A 20,286-nucleotide genomic window follows, 5' to 3' on the forward strand; every position below is an offset into this window, starting at 1 on the left:
TTCTTATTTTCTGGATACAGTGCCTTCTGTCTCTGAAGGCATTAATGGTAACGAGGTTTTCTTCATTGTCTCTACTTCCTAAGTTCCTTTTTCCTATTTGCTTTGGTGTCTGTCTGCAAGCTAGAGGCTTCCCTGGGTGTCTGATGGCCTTTGGTTGGCCATGTTTGAGGGGCTGATTAGGGTTCTGTATGCAGGACAGGGCCCGTTGATAGTAAGGCTGTGTGCTGAGTGATAAAGCACTTGTGCCTTTTTCACTGGGGACTCTTAGTACCTGTAGTGTTTTTCTCTTGGACTGGTCTGCTTGTCCAGGGGGCAGCCCCCCAGTCTCCTGCCCGCCTGCTGGTGTGTAGTCAGTCAAGTTGGAGAAGGGCGCTGGGGCTGGGGAGATGGGAGGACCTCTGTTTTTAGTCCACTCTCAGCCTGGCCTTCATTTGTGCTTGGTGTTCTGGCGCCCAGGCTTCTGTGTTCTAACCTCTCTGACCCCAGTTTCTGCAGGAGAGGAGGAAGGGACCATTGCCTCGATGTTCAGGGAAGGGAGGAGGACCTCGGGAGCTGAGAGGGTGTCACAGTGCTCATTTAGATGAACCTTTGGCCAATGCCCCTGTTTCTGGCCCCATGCCCTGATTCCCACTCACACGGTTCCTGCAAGCCCTGAACCTGCTCAGAGTCCCTTCTCCATGGGACTCCATTCAGGCACTGGTTGCCTTTGTTCCAGGCAAAATCCAGCTGCTTTTCATCTTCTAAAATTCTATCAAAAATTTTCATCCTTTCTTCTTTCCCATTTTCTTGGCCTTAAAGCTTTGGACAAACTTTCAACAGACTTCCCTTATGGTCTCTTTTGTAGGATTAAGGCAAGTAAAGTTGGAGGCCCTCTGGTTGACTTTTTTATTTTGAAGGAGAATTTTTTTTTTAATGTACAGAAGAGCCCATATTGTACGTTTAATCTAGTTGCATGGCATCTTCTTTAGCCTTTGCCTTTTCCAGGTGGGCCATGGGAGCCCACCTGGAAAAGGCAAAGGGTTTTGAGCTCGGGGCATTGCCGCCTCAGCGGTGGTAGATCCCATCATATATCTGTCGTCGTAGGTCCCGATGGCGTTCACCAGCCTAGCCATAGCTCTTAATCCTATGAGTTCGCCTGTGGAGGCGAGGGTGGTGCAGACCTTTCCATGGCCTTTGCTTTCATATTTAATAGTTTATTAGGGAACCTACATTCCGTGCCCAAGGCAGGCAGGAAGAAAGCTCAGTGGGATCCACACCTTCTCATTTTCCACCAAAGTAGAGACGTTATTAACCCTGTTTGAAGGTAGGTGCTCTCTTTGTGGGGACCTTCCCTTTGTCTGCAGCTGTCTCTCCAGTCTGGGCCAACATCTGCGGCTTCTTTTCTTGCTTTGGCTCTGCTATCCACTCATGGAATATCCTGAGCAGCTGAGTGGCTGTTTGATGGCCCAAGGCCTGGGTGAAGTGCCCTTCAAAGGCTCATAGGAGGCTGGGTGTGGTGGCTCACGCCTATAATCCTAGCATTCTGAGAGGCTGAGGCGGGAGGATCGGTCAAGGTCGAGAGTTCAAAACCAGCTTGAGCAAGAGCAAGACCCCGTCTCTACTAAAAACAGAAAGAAATTAATTGCCCAACTAATATATATAGAAAAAATTAGCCAGGCATGGTGGTGCATGCCTGTAGTCCCAGCTACTCGGGAGGCTGAGGCAGAAGGATTGCTTGAGCCCAGGAGTTTGAGGTTGCTGTGAGCTAGGCTGACGCCACGCACTCACTCTAGCCTGGGCAACAAAGCGAGACTCCATCTCAAAGAAACCTTCTCCCCCTGCTAACCCTATCCTCTCTACTCCCAAGCGACATCCTGGTGACTCATTGGGAAGCCTTTTATGATCTGAAGCTGCCCTGTGCCCTGGCGATATGGTAGCTTAGCATGTGCCCAACTTTTGAATGATTAAATCTGCAGACTCTATCACAAGCATGGAGTAATCAGCAAAGTCCAAACTCACAGAGAATTTAAAGATGATTGTAAAGAAAACGACACCCTTCCCAGGCCAGGCTCTAAGAGGCAAGGCATCAGCCCGGTGCTGAAGAGTTCAGTGTATTGGTATCTTAGGGATGTGTGGGGCTTGACACTCTTCGCTGGTTTAGAGCAGTGGCTGTACGTATGTGGTCCCCAACCAGCATCATCCGGGAGCTTGTCAGAAATGCACATTCTTGGGCCTCGCTCCAGATCTCGGAAACTCGGACTCGGGGGCCCAGCCATCTGTGTTTTAACAAGCCCTCCGAGAGGTTCCAGTGTTCCTGGCTGGTTTAAATGATCTTGTGGGCTGGCACAGAAGTCAGTCCAGGTTTGGAGGTTAGTCCCACAGAGCCTGGAAGGAGGGAACAGTAATCTCATCTCAGGCTTCCTGGGAGAAATACCCCTCTCCAGCATCATTGCTTAAAGCCCTTTATGCCATCGTTGAAGAGATTCAGGCTCTGACTCTGGGAAAGCAGCCAGTTGGACCAAAAAAAAAAGCATGATTCAGGCTTGAGGGAAAAAAAATAACTTGTGTTATCCTGCGTCATGCGAAGAAGTAACTAGGGCTGTATGTGGATGCCGCTGATGACAGCAGTTGGCATTCTGGGGATTTCCTTCCAATCTGTGTTTGCGTGCAGGCAGGATGTGCATTTAACCTGGTTGAGATCTCTCTCCACGCATGGTTCCTTGTTGTGCCCTCCCCTGTTATGACAGAGCCTTGGCACCACAGTGTTAAGGGCCGCAGATAGTGAGAGCCCCAGGATTTGAGTTCCAGCGGTCCGAGGTCCCCTCACCCTGAGAAAATTGGGGGCTGGATGGACAGGCCCCCAGGAATTCATTTTCCCGTGGCATGTGGAGTTGTTGGTGCTGCTGGCTCATCTTGAACCTCTGTTAAGGAGGAAAGGCAGGGGACACCGACTGACCGGGGCCACTTCATTGCCATTTAGATATCCCTGACTCTGCAAGCCGGCTGAATGTTGCTTTTTCATGTGCTGCCTGGAATACAGCCGTCTGATTCTTTCCTCCTGAACAATGGCTGTTTTTATGAGTTCTTGCTTCTCCCAGGCAATGTCCCACACAATGAAATCTTTTCTTTCCCATTTGTTTAAGCTGGTGGGCCTTATGGACTCTGTCTGGTCGACTTTTATCTAATGTTTACAGTTAGCATAGTGCGATAGCAGAGCTCATTTTCTGTGTGAAGAAAAAGAAAAGGTGGATGACACCCCCCCACACCAGAAAGAAAAGGCATTCATGAGAAAGAAAACACACAGTCCCCGTTCAGAATCAGGGATCAAGTTGGTAGCAAAGGAGGGTAAAAGAGGCCCCCTGGGGCAAGTGAGTGGCTGCTCTGGGGTTAGGATGGGAGTCCCCCCTCTTGGGGGAGCCGGGTACACTTTGTGTGAGGACTCTATTCTATGGTAGGGGCTCCTTTCCTAACTGGACCCAGGCGAAGGCTGGAAAAATCCTCATTAGAGGAGCCACTGCCTCCCCACCCCGGCCCCAGGAACCAGGCCCACAGCAGTTGGCAAAGGCGGGGTTGGCACCCGAGCCCAGGGCCTGCCCTGAGCCAAGTCCACGCTGACCCTGCCTGACCTGGCTGGTCAGATAGAACAAGCCTGAGCTGCCCGAGCAGAGAGGTATTCCAAGTTCACACACACTGCCTTTCCTCCCTCCCTGAGTGAAAATGAGACCTCAGACCTTCATGCCAAGGGTCCCCTTTGCTTTTCCCATATCTTATGATGGGATCTACTGCTCATCCCACATAATTGGGAACCCAAACCTGTGTCCCTGCAGACAGTCTACCCTCCCCTGGCACTTGCTTAAGTTGTGGCAAAAGAGACTCGGATGTGCCAAGATCTGCTTTCGATTTTAGTAGAAATTTCTGTAACCATCCTGGCTCTTCCTGAATCTTCCCTGTTCTCTGAGACTGGCATCGTGGAGTCAGTGTGTTTGTTGAGCACCTGCTCATGTTGCCATTGGGTTGTTGAGGATACAGGATAGACAGAGGCCTGTCCTTGGGAAGCTGACATTTGAGCGTGTACGTGCACACGGGCTCTCCTAGAACCTGCACGTCTGTACCAGTGACAACAGCTGCCGCTTACTGAGGGCTCGTTAGGTGCCAGGTACTGTGCTAAGCGTTCCGTCAACATGGTCAGTGAGTACTTGCGCGGTGAGTGACCTCCTTCCATCTTCCCTTTGGCGGGAGAGTCAGGCTGGTGCCCTGGCCTGCCCTGCTGTCTTGCCCCCTCCTGTGCCCAGCCCGGCAGGCAGGGTCAGGGAGGAGAGGGCGGTACAGACTGCTCTCGAGAGCTTTTATAAGCCAGAAATCAGAAGCTTGGGTTTTGCAATGATGGGAAAGCTATGGGTGGCTTTAAGCAGGAGGATGAGAAAGAACTCAAACCGCTTACCAGCTAACCAGTTGTATGGCCAGACCTACCTCTGTCATTCTCGTTTCAAACATGGTTGCAACATTTTGGAGATATATGTGGTAGAAATTTTATGTCTGGTGGAAAGTGGGAATAACTTGGTTATTTTATTCACTGCAAATATAACCAAGTCAGCGAGAGGTGAATCATTTCCCATTTTTCCAGACTAATCATTGCCATGATCATCTCTGAATGTTTTGTTAATACGTCAGCAGTATATGCCCAAAGCTTTGGACTTTTGAGAAAAATTTTATTTTTCAAATTATACAGCAAAATACCATTTGCTTTTGGTGTACAATTGAATGAAATTTCACACATGTATAGAGTTGTGTTACCACCACAAAGATACAGAATAGTCCCATCATCCTAAAGACTTTTAAAAAAGCTTTGTTAAAATAACAGCTTTTTTGAGATATAATTTACATGCTATATAGTTCACCCAGTTAAAGTGTAGAATTCAGTGGTTTTCAGTCTATTCAGAGTTGTGCAACATCACCACAATTTTAGAATACTTTCATCACCCCCAAAAGAAGCCCCATATCCATTAGCAGTTACTCCCCATTTCCCCTAGTCCAGGCCCAAGCAAACGCTAATCTGTGTTTCTGTGGATTTTCCTATTCTGGGCATTTTGTGTAAGTAGAATCACATAATATGTGGTCTTTTGTGACTGGTTTCTTTCACTTAGCATAACATCTTCAGGGCTCACCCATGTTGTAGCAGGTGCCAGTACTTCATTCCTTTTTATTGCTGGATAATATTTCATCGTATGTGTATATGATATTTTGTTTATCCATTCATCAGTTGGCGAACTTCTGGATGGTCTCCACTTCTTGGCTATTGCGAATAATGTCGCCGCTATGAACATTCATAGGCAAGTTTTTGTGTGGACAAATGTTTTCATTACTCTTGGTTATCATCTGGTAACTCCGTATCTAACTTTTTGAGGAAGTGCCAGGCTGTTTTCCAAAGTGGTTGCACCGTTTTACATCTCACCAGCAGTGTGTGAAGATTCCAGTCTGTCCATGTCCTTACCGGCATTTGTTATTATCTGTCCTTTTAGACATTCTTATTCGTATGAAGTGGTGTCTCATTGTGGTTTTGATGTGCATTTCCCCATGACTGATGGTGTTATGTGCTTGTTGACTTTTGAAATTGTCTTACTTGAAATAGATCTTGGATAAATATCCTTCAACAATGCTGAAAATATTTCAACATAAACAGAAACACCCTCTTTTCTCCTATATAATTGATTTTTAAATTATATTGAGGAAACTTATATTAACTGATATTAAATAGATTATTTCACCCAGGTGAATTATTAGAAATTATAAAATTCAAAGCATTTTTTTTGTTCTATTTACTCAGAAATCTAGAAAAAAGGTAAAAATTTCTGTTTTTTAATATTGTCCCAAATGCATTGTAAAAGTATGCATTTCTCATATTTTGACCTTTAAATGTTAGGAAACAATATTGAGTGCTTGGTATATTTTTTGAAATTCACAGTCTTTACTTTTGTCTGGCCCCGATTGTAATAATAGGCTGCTCTGCATCCTATTTAATACCTTTGAGCTCAACACTTCTATTTCCAATATTAGGGTTTTAAAAATAAAAATCTTGTGTGAGAGATAAAGTTAAGTACTGAAATTGCCTTTGTCAGAGGAGCCAGTTTTATGTGGATTTGAACCAACCTGTAACCTGAGTCGTGCACAGCTGCTATGAATAGAACAGGGGCCTGGTGAAGGGCACCTTCTGCCACTTCAGCCGATTTCAGATCGAGCACCTTCCTGGCTGGCAACAATCGTGATGATGGGAAGTAGGCCACTGTGCATTTTAAGGTACAGTTATTAAAATCACTCTAAATTACTCTTTGCTATTTAGATCACCGGGGATATCCGGTGCTACTTTGGATAGCAAGGAAAATGGAATAGTCTTACGTAAATATGGCTGGACCATAAGCCTCTGGAGGGCTGGAATCCAATTTTGTGCAAATGTTTTCTTCACAAAGACTGACAGCAGGCTCCTGGTGGTGTTTCTTGAATGAATGAATGAATGAATGATGGAAGTCGTGGAAATTGATGGCCAACCCCGCTTCGTCTTATGCCACACTTTCTTCTTTCCTAACAGAATCTGGATTTTGTTTCACTCTTCAGCCTCTTTTGTAGGGTGCTGGGGTTGGGGGTCCAGGGGGAAATCAGGTGGGCGTTGGTTGCTCCAGGCCAATCACAGTGGCCCCATTCCCTCTGCCATGGGCCATTGCTATTAGGACAAGTTCTGCTGCAGTCTCTTGAGGAGGGTTTTCCTTGTGAGGAAGACATGACGTCATGTCTGCAGGTGATGCTGTGTCTGCTGCCCTCTTCTTGTGGCCTTGAGGAGAACCTTGCAGAAGGCAAACACTGACCCATTGCATGTGGCCCAGCAGAAAGGGAGGGATAGACTTAGATTCCGGGGTTAGCTCTGTCTCATCTGCATCTTGGGCAAGCGTTTTGTCCCTCCTCCATCAAGTCCTCAAGGGTCTTGTCCTGTAACCTTGAGAACTTACCTGGTTAACCTATGACTTGGCCTGCACCTTGTTAATCTATTTGATCTCTTCGTATTCTTTCTTTTTTTCTTTCTTTTTTTTTTTTTTTTGGGACACAGAGTCTCACTCTGTCACCTAGGCTAGAGTGCAGTGGCATCATCATAGCTCACCACAACCTTACACTCCTGGACTCAGAAGATCCTTCTGCCTCAGCCTCCCAAGTAGCTGGGTCTAGGGGTGAGTGCCATCACGCCTGGCTAATTTTTCTATTTTTTGTAGAGACGGGGTCTTACTGTTGCTCAGGCTGGTCTTGAACTCCTGACGTCAAGTGATCCTCCTGCCTTGGCCTCCCAGAATGCTAGGATTACAGGTGTGAGCGACTGTGCTGAGCTAATATTTTTGTTTTTTGTAGAGATGGGGTTTCAGTATGTTGCCCAGAGGCTGGTTGCAAACTCCTGTCCTTAAGTGATCCTCTCTTCCCGGCCTCCCAGAGTGCTGGGATTACAGACGTGAGCCGCTGTGCCCGGCCGTGTGCCCTTAAGTGTTTAAGGAAACCAGGAAATACAACCAATGGAAAGAAATTTTCCTTTTGAATGCCAGTAAACCTGAGCATGTCATTCTGTGAACTTGCTTGTAAGGCTGAGCTCAAACTTCACTTCCTCTTTTGCTCCCCCAGATTTGCCCTTTGTCCCTGTGCTGGGATGATTTTTGCCGCCATTGGACTCTCCTGGCTTGGCTTATTCTTCTGTTACTGCTCTGCCACAGTGGGCATTTGGTTGGGAAATCAGAACCGTGGCCAAGCTTTTCGGCAAATGACTCCTCCGAGCCTCCGCATCTCTAAAATGTAGGTAGTACTCATGTCCCCTGGCAGTTGTGGAGATGAGCCGAGATAAGGTTTGTTTGTGAGTATCCCTGTCCCCTTAAATTCTGTTTTATCGTGTTCATCTTTATTGTGATAACTGAGGACTGGAAGGTGCCTTTAAAGTCAAGCTGTCCTACCTCCCGGCTGATGCAAGAATCTCCCCTAACATCCAGTGTGGCCTTGACCAACGTCGTCGTTCTTAGGCCATTTTATTTGAGCTGAACATCCCCTAGACCCTCAAAGCTGCACTTAGCTGTATTTAAGTAGTTTTGTTTGACTCAACCTTTCGATATCCAGGAACCTCTCCTCTGCTTTCAGGAATGCACAAAGGTATTTGTCTAGGGATATTCATTGCAGTACAAGGCAAAAGATTTAAAACAATTAAAATAGTCCAAATTACTACCACCAGGCAACTGTTGAAGTTACAGTTTGTCTATTCAGTGGGTCACTGTGCATCTGCAGAAGTCAAAGAGACATCTCTGTGTACATTGATAAAGAATAATCTAGGATGTACTGCTAAGCAAGAAAAGCAAAGTGTAGAATTGTGTATATAGCATGCTGCCTTTTGAAGAAATATCAATCTTTGTGTCATCAAAAGTTAAGATTCTAAGGAGACACCACAGATCATAAGAGACACCATTGCTTTATCTACCACGAAGAAAGAAAAAATATGTCGTGAAGTAAGCATAGTACCATTGGCTATACGACATACTTTAATTTCAGAGATACTAAAATATGAAAAAATGTGCCTCTTAGGAGGCTTACTTTTTTCCATTTGCCCTTTGTGTGTGATTTTCTTTTAAGATAAAGTGAACATTTACCTAATTTAAAAGAAATCTAGGTGTGTGTGTGTTTATCTGTATATATATATATGTATATGTGTGTGTGTGTGTGTGTATATACATGTATATGACATAGTAGGCCTTGGACTTCAGAGAACTTCAAGTGTGCTTCTGTTTGTATACAGATTGAGATTCTCACCTCCACTCCTCACCCCAGGATGGGAACTGAGTTATCTGTATTTTAGAAAGATAACAACTTGTCTTCATGAGTAGGCTTTCTGGTAATCTTTATGAAGTCTCATAAAATTTTGAAAACAGTGGCTAAGTGAGAATTGTGGCTCATTTTTTTTCTGTGCCTATCAGCAGACCTCAGATGTTTTCCTTTTATCTCTCTTGTTTTTTCTGAGCATTTTCCTGTAAGAATATATATGTCATGGATCACATATAATTTTCTTTTCTTTTCTTTTTTTGAGACAGAGTCTTACTTTGTTGCCCAGGCTAGAGTGAGTGCTGTGGCATCAGCCTAGCTCACAGCAACCTCAAACTCCTGGGCTCAAGTGATCCTACTGCCTCAGCCTCCCGAGTAGCTGGGACTATAGGCATGCGCCACCATGCCCGGATAATTTTTTTTTTCTATATATATTTTTAGTCAGTCAATTAATTTCTTTCTATTTATAGTAGAGACGGGGTCTCCTTCTTGCTCAGGCTGGTTTCGAACTCCTGACCTCGAGCAATCTGCTTTGGCCTCCCAGAGTGCTAGGATTACAGGCGTGAACCACCACGCCTGGCCTATAATTTTCTATAATATTCGTGTTGCATGAAAAAAATCATCCAACTCAGAAAGCTGTTTTTTTTTTTTTTCTAGGAAAAAATTTAAAGTGACTTATTTCAAAGTGATTTTTATTCCTTCTACAGAGAGACAGCTAGCTCTGATGGAGACTGCTTTAGGCAAGGTGTTAGGTAAGTTAGATTCTTGTCTTGGCGTCAGTTTCCTCCACTCCACAATGGGAATGATAATGCCTGCTCCTTCTATTTCACAGATTTTTGGGGAATGAATGAGATAATTTCCATAAAAGTAACATATACTTCATATACTTTGTATAGACATAACACAGTATTTAAAGCATGAGGGGGGACAGTGGTATATGCACATAGCAGCTTCAGAAAGTGCTTGATTAATATTAATCACTTTTTCCCCCCCTGCATAAGAGCTGTCCTTTATTTAAAATGTTCTTTTCTCATTGATCCTATAAAACCAGGTCAGTAAGACTGATAGGGGCAAGCCCGCAGAAGGTTTTTAAGAAGTCCCATTAGCAGCAAACAAAACATACAAAAGCCCCACCCATAGGGAGCTTCTAGACTGTATAGGGGAGATGCACAATAAACGAATGCATAAAGTATATTTAGCATACTGAGAGGAATAGCTGCTAAGAAGAAAAGTAAAGACGGGAAGGAGTTGCAGTTTTAAACAGGGTGGGGCAGGAAAGGGCTTGCCGAGGAGTTGATATGTCAGCCAAGATCCAAAAAAAGATCAGAGAAGGCCTTGAGGATCCCTGGGGGAGAGGTTAGCAAGCACCAAGACCCGGAGTTCTGGGGAACAGAGAGGCGGCCAGTGTTTAATCACTTATGGAAATATTTGTTTAAATATTGAGTAGGCAACTCCATGAAAACTAAATAAAAATGATTTTAGGTACACTTAAAATGATAAAGGGCAACCAAAGGGATATACTCAGTGTTGCTCCTTTGGGTTTGGGAGGAGGGAGACGGGGCAGTTTCGAAACTGCAGGATGGCAGAGTAATGCAGTGGGTGGAGGAGTGCCTGTTTTCCAGGCATGGTGTTAGCGATTGTACTGGTTTATGGCTGTAGTCTTATCGGGAACAAGCCTTGATGGGAACATTGTCATATTAAAGTCACACCTGTTTGCCAGGGTTTTCCTTTTCTTTTCTTCTTTTTTTTTTCTGTCCAGTCCCTTGAAGATCTCATCAGCTTCATTTGAGGGCTAAATAAGCCTGACTTCCAAGAGATCTAATAATGCCTTAGGCCGAAAGTCCCTGTGAAAACTGGAATGCTATGCTCGGGGCCTTGGAGCTGACTTAAAAGTTTTGTTTTTTTAAACTCTTTGTTATGGTATAATTTTAGATTTGTAGAGAAGTTGCAAAGAGAGTACAGAGAGTTCCCACACACCCTTGACCCAGCTTCCCCTAATGTTAAAGTCTTTCATAACCATTGACCTTAAGTTTCCAAGACCATTGGGTTTGTGTGTGCACACAAATGCACACGCACACAGCGTGAGGGAGGCAGCTCTGTTATCTGTCAGTCCTTTGAAAGCTTCTCACACTTGCACCTCGTAGGTACAGGGTGGACTCTGGCCGTGGCAAAAGCAGGCAAGGAGCTACTTTGAAGCTGAAGTTCCAAAGCAGGAGATATGGGGAGAGCAATCAGCTGCTTGGAGAGCTCTGAGTATCATGTGAACTCAATGCCACTTGAACTTTATTTAGTAGAATATTGGCCTGAGATACTTAATATAGACGTCCCAGCTATCATGTGAGAATTCCATTCTGCTTAAGTACAAATACAAGGGAATTTGGGAATGTTCACTTTTACTTGTTATGAGAAGTCATCTTGCTTTTCCCATCTAATTTATGAAATCAGATGATCAATGATATATACCAATTTATTAATTGATGGATCAGGAGCAAAAAACCCGTCCCTCTGCCTAGGTTTTAGCTTTATTCAGTAGTACTTTTTTGCCCTGGAAGTGGTCCAGGTTACTTTGGAAGGAGATATTCGATTCAAATGATGACAGCCATTGGCACTCACGCCAGGCTTAAGAGGGAGCCCACGCCCTTTTAGGATGTTGCTGACGCCATCTCTCCAGAACGCAGCTGTCTCTCTCTGGCGGAGGCTGTGGGACAGCTGCTTCTGACTCAGGCTGCCCAGTCGGGGCTGAGAGAGATCCTGCTCATGCGAGCAGCAGGAATCCTGCAACAGACGAGGTTTCGACAGTGGGCAAGTTGCTCAGCTTCTAATATGTCCACTTCCCTGTGGATGAAATTAAATTTTCCAAAAGCAAGAGTAGGCTGTGGTCAGTTATTCCTTTTCTTTTTTTTTCTTTCTTTTTCTTTTCTTTCTTTCTTTCTTTCTTTTTCTTTTTGAGATGGTGTCTCACTCTGTTGCCCAGGCTAGCATGCAATGGTGTCATCATAGGTTACTGCAGCCTTGAACTCCTGGGTTTAAAGTGATCCTTTTGCCTTAGCCTCCTGAATGGCTGGGCCTATAGGCATGCACCGCTGTGCCTGGTTAATTTTAATTTTTTTTAATTAAAAATTTTTATATTTTTGGAGACAGAGTCTTGCTTTGTCACCCAGGCTAGAGTGTAGTGGCATCATCATAACTCACTTCAACCTTAAACTCCTGGGATCAAGTGATCCTCTTGCCTCAGCTTCTCGAGTAGTCAGGACTACGGGAGCATACTACCATGCCCCGCTAATGTTTTCTGTTTTTAGTAGAGATAGAGTCTTGCTGTTGCTCAGGCTAATCTTGGACTCCTGAGCTCAAGCGATCCTCCTGTCTCGGCCTCCCAGAGTGCTAGGATTACAGGTGTGAGCCACCGTGCCCAGCCCACATGGCTAATTTTTAAATTTTTTTGTAAAGAAGGGTATCTCTCTATATTGCCCAGGCTGGTCTCAAACTCCTGGGCTCAAGCAGTCCTCGTGGCTTGGACTCTCAAAGTGCTAGGATTACAGGCGTGAGCCAACACACCTCACTTATACTTGTGGAACTCTTATTCTCTTGGTGGACTATTGACAGTACTAATATAAAGGGTTGCCCTACTAGTGGAGATGCAAAGAAAATACTTCAATACTTTTTTGGTTCCTTTTGGCTAGGGATCTTTTTAAAAAATATTTTTAAATGTTTTTATTCTACCAGGGCCAATTTCAGAAAAGGAAAATTGACACCTACATGTTAAAAAAAATTCTAGTTATATTTTTAGCATTAAAATAAATGCTTATCTGAGAGACTATTTTTTGTTTAACCTTTCAGAAGGCACAAAACCAGCTTCAATATGGTATGATTATGCTGCTGTGCCTCTGAAAAAACTTCTGTATTTGAGTAATAACACTTCTGAGGCTTGTTTATCTTGGTGGATTTTTCCTTCTCACTGAGTGTGCACGCTCCTTATTTGTGAAAGAGGGTTGTGTCTGTGTTGTCTGTATGCCTTAAGACAAGGCTCCTCAAACTTTTTAAACAGGGGGCCAGTTCACTGTCCCTCGGACCGTTGGAGGGCCGTTGGAGAATGTGGCGCTCATTCCACACATGCGCACTGTGGGCCCCGGACGAGTCGGCTGCTAAGCAGGACAGGCAGTGGTGGGAAAAACAACCAGCGGACCAGATAAATGTGCTAGGTGGCCCATATATGGCCCGCGGGCCTTAGTTTGAGGATGCCTGCCTTAAGACAAGGTGTTTTGTCATTGAGAAAGAGCAAAACAGTGCCAGGTGTTTAACAAAGACTTTGGACTGCTGCGCAATATAATTTTTCATCAGTGAAGCCTTCATTTCTTTGGAAAACAGTGCCCTACGGTCCCTCTCCTGCCCCCTGGCCCTCCCTACAGCACCTTTTCTTCATTCAGGCCCTGCAGCTGGAGTGAAGGTGTGTTTGTTTTCCTTCGGGGTGTGCAGTGCGCCTGTGTTATCTCACTCCCCAAAACCACCCTGGGAGATGAGGGAGAGGTCCCAGTCTTGCAGCTATCCCTGCCAAGGCACCAGACACGTGATCAAACCCATTTTGGATGCTCCAGCCCTTGTTACCATCCGACCCGAGGAAGACCACAAATGCCTTCTGGACCGGGTGGCAGTGACAAGTCACGGGTGTGAATGCTTTCACAGATAGTCTGGTGTCAGTGTTGGAGGACTTTGAGGAGTGAACTAAAGTTTTGTACTTGTTGTTTGAGTAACCTAAATGTAATTTCTCATTCCTGAGAACTCTGGAATATTATCAGCTGGAATCCAGGAAGCTACCATGTGATTCTAGACTAACAAGCATAGAATGGATGTTACTTTATTAGGACCAATCATGGAAATTCAAGTGCATAATAAACATTTTTAAGCAACTTATAGATATTTCCTAAAACATTTGTTAAAATAGTTGTCATAGACTTCCTGGAAATGAAAAGCTTTTCTGATAATGATTTATGAATTAATTTTACCTTAGAATATTAAGAATATTTTCAGTGGGTTTAAGTAGCTATACCTTTTTTTTTTTTTTTTTAATATGGGTTGAGGATTCCTTATCTAAAATGCTTGGGACCAGCATTTTGTATAAGAAATGAGTGTTTCATCAGATTGGACATTGCCTTTGGAAAAAAAAAAAAAAAAGAAATGAGTGTTTCAGATTTCAGATTTTTTCTGTTTTTTTTTTGAGACAGAGTCTCACTTTGTTGCCAAGGTGAGAGTGAGTGCCATGGCGTCAGCCTAGCTCACAGCAACCTCAAACTCCTGGGCTCAAGCAATCCTCCTGCCTCAGCCTCCCGAGTAGCTGGGACTATAGGCATAAGCCACCATGCCCAGCTAATTTTTTGTAAATATAATTTTAGTTGGTCAATTAATTTCTTTCTATTTATAGTAGAGACGGGGGTCTGGCTCTTGCTCAGGCTGGTTTCAAACTCACGACCTTGAGCAATCCGCCTGCCTCAGCCTCCCAGAGTGCTAGGGTTACAGGTGTGAGCCACCGCTCCCGGCTGACTTTTTCTGGTTTTGAAATACTTGCATTATACTTACTGGTTGAGCATCTCAAATTTGAAAATCTGAAATTTGAAATGCTCCAGTGAGCATTTTCTTTGAACACCATGTCAGTGCTTAAAAGGTTTCGGATTTTAGAGAATTTCAGATTTTGAATTTTCAGATTTGGAATGCTCAATCTGTTGTTATGTTGGGTAAAGGCTGTTTAGTTTGATTTTTTTTTTTTTTTTTTTTGAGACAGAGTCTCGCTTTGTTGTCCAGGCTAGAGTGAGTGCCGTGGCGTCAACCTAGCTCACAGCAACCTCAAACTCCTGGGCTCAAGCCATCCTGCTGCCTCAGCCTCCTGAGTAGCTGGGACTAGCATGTGCCACCATGGCCGGCTAATTTTTTTGTATATATATTAGTTGGCCAATCAATTTCTTTGTATTTATAGTAGAGACGGGGTCTCGCTCTTGCTCAGGTTGGTTTTGAACTCCTGAACTCAAACGATCCGCCCGCCTCGGCCTCCCAGAGAGCTAGGATTACAGGCGTGAGCCACCGCGCCCAGCCTACCTCTGGAATCTTAAATTCTACCCGCGTTGAACTTTTTATGGGTTTTCTTACTCCTTCTGCCAAAAATGCCTTCCCTGCCCTTACAACTAAACAAACCCGTATTAAACTTTTTTTTTTTTTTTTTTTGAGACACAGTCTCAATCTGTTGCCTGGGCTAGAGTGTCATGGTGTCAGCCTAGCTCACAGCAACCTCAAAGTCCTGGGCTCAAGCAATCCTTCTGTTTCAGCCTCCCGAGTAGCTGGGACTACTGTATTAAACTTTTAGTTGTGAAGAGGAAGCTCTGGGACGAGTTAGGCCCACCAAGGCCATGGAGAGATGCCGCTTGCTCTATGATAGGATGGTCATGGAGAGAAAAAGAGGCGGCCCAGCTTGGGAAAGCCGAGTGCGGACATTGCTCCCGGTGAGCACCCGGGTCATGAGCTGTGCAGAAGTGGGACGGCCCACTGTTGTTGTTCTGGGGGTTGGTGGCTGGCAAGGACCGCTGAGGAGCCAGCATTCTTCTGCTCGGGCATGACGCCTCAGTCCTCCCTGCCCACCACCCGCCCAGTTCCTAGCCAGTGTGATTTCCTCTTCTCGCTTCCTGTCTTGCTCTTGCCTTTATGTGCTGTGCTTGTCATGGCTGCTCACTCTGAGGCCATCTTGCTGTCCCTTGACACTGTGTGACTGAAGGCCCAGCTGTCACTCTTCACTCGGTGTGTACGTGGCTGTTTTGAACCCCTTCGTAGTAACAGCCCCGTGAATCTCGGTGAGAAAGGCCAACTGGCGGGTTTTTGCGGGGAAGACACGGCATGCTTCCTTCCTTTAGCCCCTCCTGGCCCTGGCCCCTGACCTCGCTGCTTCCTGGGCTGTTCCTACACACAGGCTCCTGGCTTCTGCCCTCAATTCCTCACATTCCTAAGTATTCACGCTGCTTCTCGGGTAATCCCAAGGTCTGCTTTGGATTATGTACCAAAAGTGGCTGAGAAAAATCGAGCTCTGGTTTCCCATCCTCTCCTCATTCTTTCCAGACGCCTGTGCTAGTGCTTTGCAGAAAATTTCTTCTTTGCCATCAAGCTGGTTTAAGTCCAGAGTTTTACTTGTGATGTGGCCCAAGGGAAACCGACTTGCCTCTCTGGGGATTATTTAGAATTAATAAAAGCAGGCATTTCTTCACACATGTGCCTGAAGTATGAATTGTTAGCTGAAAGAACTTTTAGGTGGTACAATTTGTCTAGAGAATTAGAAATTTGAGGGCTTTATTTATCGGTCATGGTTTAAGCACGTTTCACTGAAAAGGACAATATGTGTAAGCTAAGCAGCTGGGATGTTTCTTCTCACTGGATCCTACAGTGAAGTCAGAATATAGTGACAACTTCTGTTTCCATAGCTGCGGAATCTGTTTTCAAAAACACCAGGCTGTGATTTCACTGTAGTTCAGTGCACATTGAGAAGGTGATATGGAAACGAAGCTTTATTCAAAATACACGCTTTAAAACAAAAACTCACAGTTCCCCTTTGGCGCTTAGATGAGATTTTTTTTTTTTGTCTTTATCAAGCTTTGTAAGTTTTGCAGATTAATTTCAAGAAGTTGACAGTGACACAGTCCTGGTTGGCCGTCATTCTGTCCTGTCACTCAGGAAGCCCCTGCAACATTTCCTAATATGACAGGTGACTCAGTGAAAATCCATTGTACTTTATAGGTTGCTACGGTTGTAATTGGCCTATCATGTAGATGTAGGTAAGACAAAATAATTGGGTTGCTTATTTTCAGTAGGCTTGAGCATAAAGGGTGAGTCACTGAATTCATTGTGCACTCATTGAGTTTTTACTATGTTCCCGACATTGAGCAGTGAACTAAACAGGCAGAAGTGAGTCTTTATTTTGATCAGTTTCTGCTCATGTAATATGGGGAATGGAATATAATTCATCGGTAGTTGGAATTTGTATGTAGCCTGATTGTAGGAAAATGCTTGTTGAAACAGGGTCCCCATTTCCCCAACAAATTAACTCCCTCTCCTGGGGAGTTATCTCAGTGGCAATTGTAGAGTGGTCCTTCACTGAGTGTTATGCTGTATGCTTAGAGTACTTTTTATTTTAGTTAATTTAATCCTTGCAACAACCCTGCATTGTTAGGTTAATTTATGACTTCCCATTTTATAGATGACAAAACTGAGGGTTGTAGGAGTTAACTGGGTTTTACTTGGCCAACATCACACAGTTGACTAATGCGGACTGTGTCTTTCTGCCCCCGGAAGGGTTGAGCTTGCAGTGGAAATGCTCTAGGAAATGCATTTGTGCCCGTGTGGTCGTGATTAGGAAATGTGCTCATGTCCAGGCTGCTCAAAAGGTGCAGGTGGGCGGGATGGTGCAGTGGTGCTGAGCTCACTCGGCCATGGAGAGGTGAGGCTGTCGTGTTTGAGGTCAGCCACAGACCTAAGAGGGAGGGTAACCCAGGACTGTTGGGCGCAGGTCTGTGGGTGGGGATGGGATGCCTGTGAAGATTGAAATTCTATTGGAAATAGTCTTTGATTATATTTGTATGCGTCTTATTTTTATTTAAATAGAGACACCATATTCTGCACCCTGTTTTGTGATCTTGCATTTCCCCCCTTAATCTGTCCCAAGCATCTTTTCTTAGCCATCATGTATTTCTTTGCAGTGTCTTTGGAAATGGCACTATGGCAGGAAGTGTGCAGATGTGATATAGGGTGGACCTTGCCTTATTTAACTGAAATCCGTATTATTAGATGTTTTCATTTGCCATTTCTTTTTACCTGTTGTGTAAATGCTGAGAAGAGGAACGTTAGATGTCTGTATACCGTTATGATTTTTCTTAGAAAATAATTGCAGAAGTGGAATTGCTTTTGATGCATGTTCCTGGGTGTGAGTGCACCCTTGTGGGCAGCACGGCTTATAATTATGATTGATGCTGATTCCATAGGTAACATGATTGTATTTCATCTTAATTTTCATTTCTTTTGATTACTAGTGATATATTTTCCTGAAAACTTTTATTATTGAGTTTTCTTTAATAAAGATTCATATGTGGCCAGCCTGAGCAAGAGTGAGACCCCCATCTACTATAAATAGAAAGAAGCCAAACAGCTAAAAAAAAAATAGGAAAAAAAATTAGCCGGGTGTGGTGGCGCGTGCCTGTAGTCCCAGCTACTTGGGAGGCTGAGGCAGGAGGATTGCTTGGGCCCAGGAGCTTGAGGTTGCTGTGAGCTAGGCTGATGCCAGAGCACTCTCTAGCCTGGGCAACACAGTGAGACTCTGTGTCCAAAAAAAAAAAAAAAAAAAAAATTCATACATGAGTGTTTTCATTGTGAATTTTAACATTTTTTGGTATGAAATGATCTTCATAATTTTTTTTTTCTTTTTTTGAGACAGAGTCTCACTCTGTTGCCCGGCTAGAGTGCTGTGGCATCAGCCTGGCTCACAGCAACCTCAAACTCCTGGGTTCAAGGGATCCTCCTGCCTCAGCCTCCTGGGTAGCTGGGACTACAGGCATGCGCCACCATGCCAGGCTAATTTTTTCTATATATTTTTAGTTGGCCAATTAATTTATTTCTATTTTTAGTAGAGACAGGGTCTTGGTCTTGCTCAGGCTGGTTTTGAACTCCTGACCTTGAGTGATCCACCCACCTTGGCCTTCCAGAGTTCTAGGATTACAGGCGTGAGCCACCGCGCCCGGCCTTCATAATTTCTTTGAATGCATTTTTTTGGTCTTGAAAGTGACATTATCTTATAATCTTAAAATTCCTTTTTTATGTAGGATTGTTCTTTTTATAGCCCCTCTTTTTGTTCTGAAAAATTTCAAATCTACATACGGGTGAAGGAAGAATACAATGAACTCTACATACGGGTGAAGGAAGAATACAATGAACTACATTGATGTTTACCTTAAACATTTATGGGCTTGTTTCTTGTGTGCTATGGTAGTGAACAGGCCTGGGTTCAACACCAGCCTCACCTTTAGGGTCTCACGGGCACGTTATTTCCAGCCTCAGTTTCCCCATCGGTGACTTGAGAAGGGTAGTGATACAGGCCCTGCAGGCTGCTGTGAGTTCTGGGCAAGCACTCCCTGGAGTAACGTGCCTGGGCCTGGCTAAGTACACAGTCACTGTGGGGCAAATGGCAGCCAGTAGTGCTCTTTTCCTTGTCATAGTCTTTTTTTTTTTAAAGCCAAACGCCTCTTAGTGAGTGCAGTAAAATCCAGGACCCAGGGAGGGGTCACAAATAGAGAGCTGTTCTCTTCCTCTCCGGCCCTCATCCTGCATTGCTAGGCCTCTTTCTCACTCTGTTGTTACATTAACTTTATCTTCTGTAGCGTGACAGCTGGGCAGCCGCTGTTGTTGCCTGGGCGAGGTTTATTGCTAATCCAGGCCCGTGCCTTGGGAGGGCAGGTGAGGCCCCACGTGCTTGCCCTCCCATGGACCTCAGCTCTCTTTCTCCCCCAGCGACCCCAGGCCATTCAGAGAGATGACACATGTAATGTGGGCTTCCAGGGCCTCCTGCTTCAGGTCACCTGGCTGTTCTCAGGCAAAGTTTTCGTCTTGGAAGCAATAGCTTTCCAGCCTGGCATCTCAGATTTCTGATGAACCGCGCCCCCCAGGGATCTGGGATGAGGTTACCACTCCCGCCACCCTCTCAAGGCTTTGGCCGGCCTCCAGAATTCCTGCTTGTGTACTGGGCATGTGAAGAGAGCCCTGGAGTTTGTGATTTTCTGATTAGGGCTTGCAGTGGAGCACTGAACGTACTGCTGTGAAGCACCTCCATCCTGCCCGCTGCCTGTCAGGCCCCTTGGCTGGCAGGATTAGGTGTCCAAAGGGCCACTACCTGCCCAACACGGCAAACGTGTTAGCCAGGCGTGCTAGGGAAGCCCCTCTGCAGAGTAACATACTAGAGCTACCATTCCTACGCTGGCCTGAGAATGCTCTCTCTCAGACGGGGACACCAGGTTTTAAAATATCTTGTCCAGCTTTTAGGGTCTCTCAAGTGACACATGTCTGCACTGGGCCCAGGCCAGCTGGTCTCACTCAACTTGCTTTGTGCTGGAAGGCACATAAAGGTTCCATTGCAGATGAAAGAGGAGAGGCAGGCTGTGAGCGGGCTGTGCGGCCCAGCCTCTTAGCCTGGTCTTCTTTGGCAGGGGAGCGAGCTATTTATGGCGTTTCATAAATCTGCTGCCATCAGCTAGAGAGAGGGATGCAGACTGTTACGTAAGACTGTCAGAGTGGACTGTATTTTTATTCTTTTTCTTCCTCGCTCTGGGAGGTGGGGATGGGCTTACAGAAGGCAGCATGGTTGGGCATTTCTGTTCTCTTAGTTGCAGCAGAATTATTTTTGGAAACAGGGATTTGGTTACGTGACAGTAGTTTTCATTCATGAGACCTGGATCAATTAAACGGATT

The 20,286-nt window shown here is 45.0% G+C and overlaps 1 protein-coding gene across 3 annotated transcripts in view; it reads left to right on the forward strand.

Moving 5' to 3' along the window:
- TRAK1 (trafficking kinesin protein 1) overlaps positions 1 to 20,286 on the forward strand; it is a 181,724-nt gene that overhangs the window by 31,650 nt on the left and 129,788 nt on the right. The window contains exon 1 of one of the 3 annotated variants that reach the window (XM_076006668.1): positions 7,072 to 7,800. The exons of the other annotated variants lie outside the window; for them this stretch is intronic. The gene's annotated coding sequence lies outside the window, so the exon portion shown is untranslated. Of the gene's footprint in view, positions 1 to 7,071; positions 7,801 to 20,286 lie in introns of those variants that run through there. 3 annotated transcript variants of the gene reach the window in all.

Source organism: Microcebus murinus, chromosome 1 (assembly GCF_040939455.1).
Source record: "Microcebus murinus isolate Inina chromosome 1, M.murinus_Inina_mat1.0, whole genome shotgun sequence".
In the NCBI taxonomy this organism is placed as follows: Eukaryota; Metazoa; Chordata; class Mammalia; order Primates; family Cheirogaleidae; genus Microcebus; species Microcebus murinus.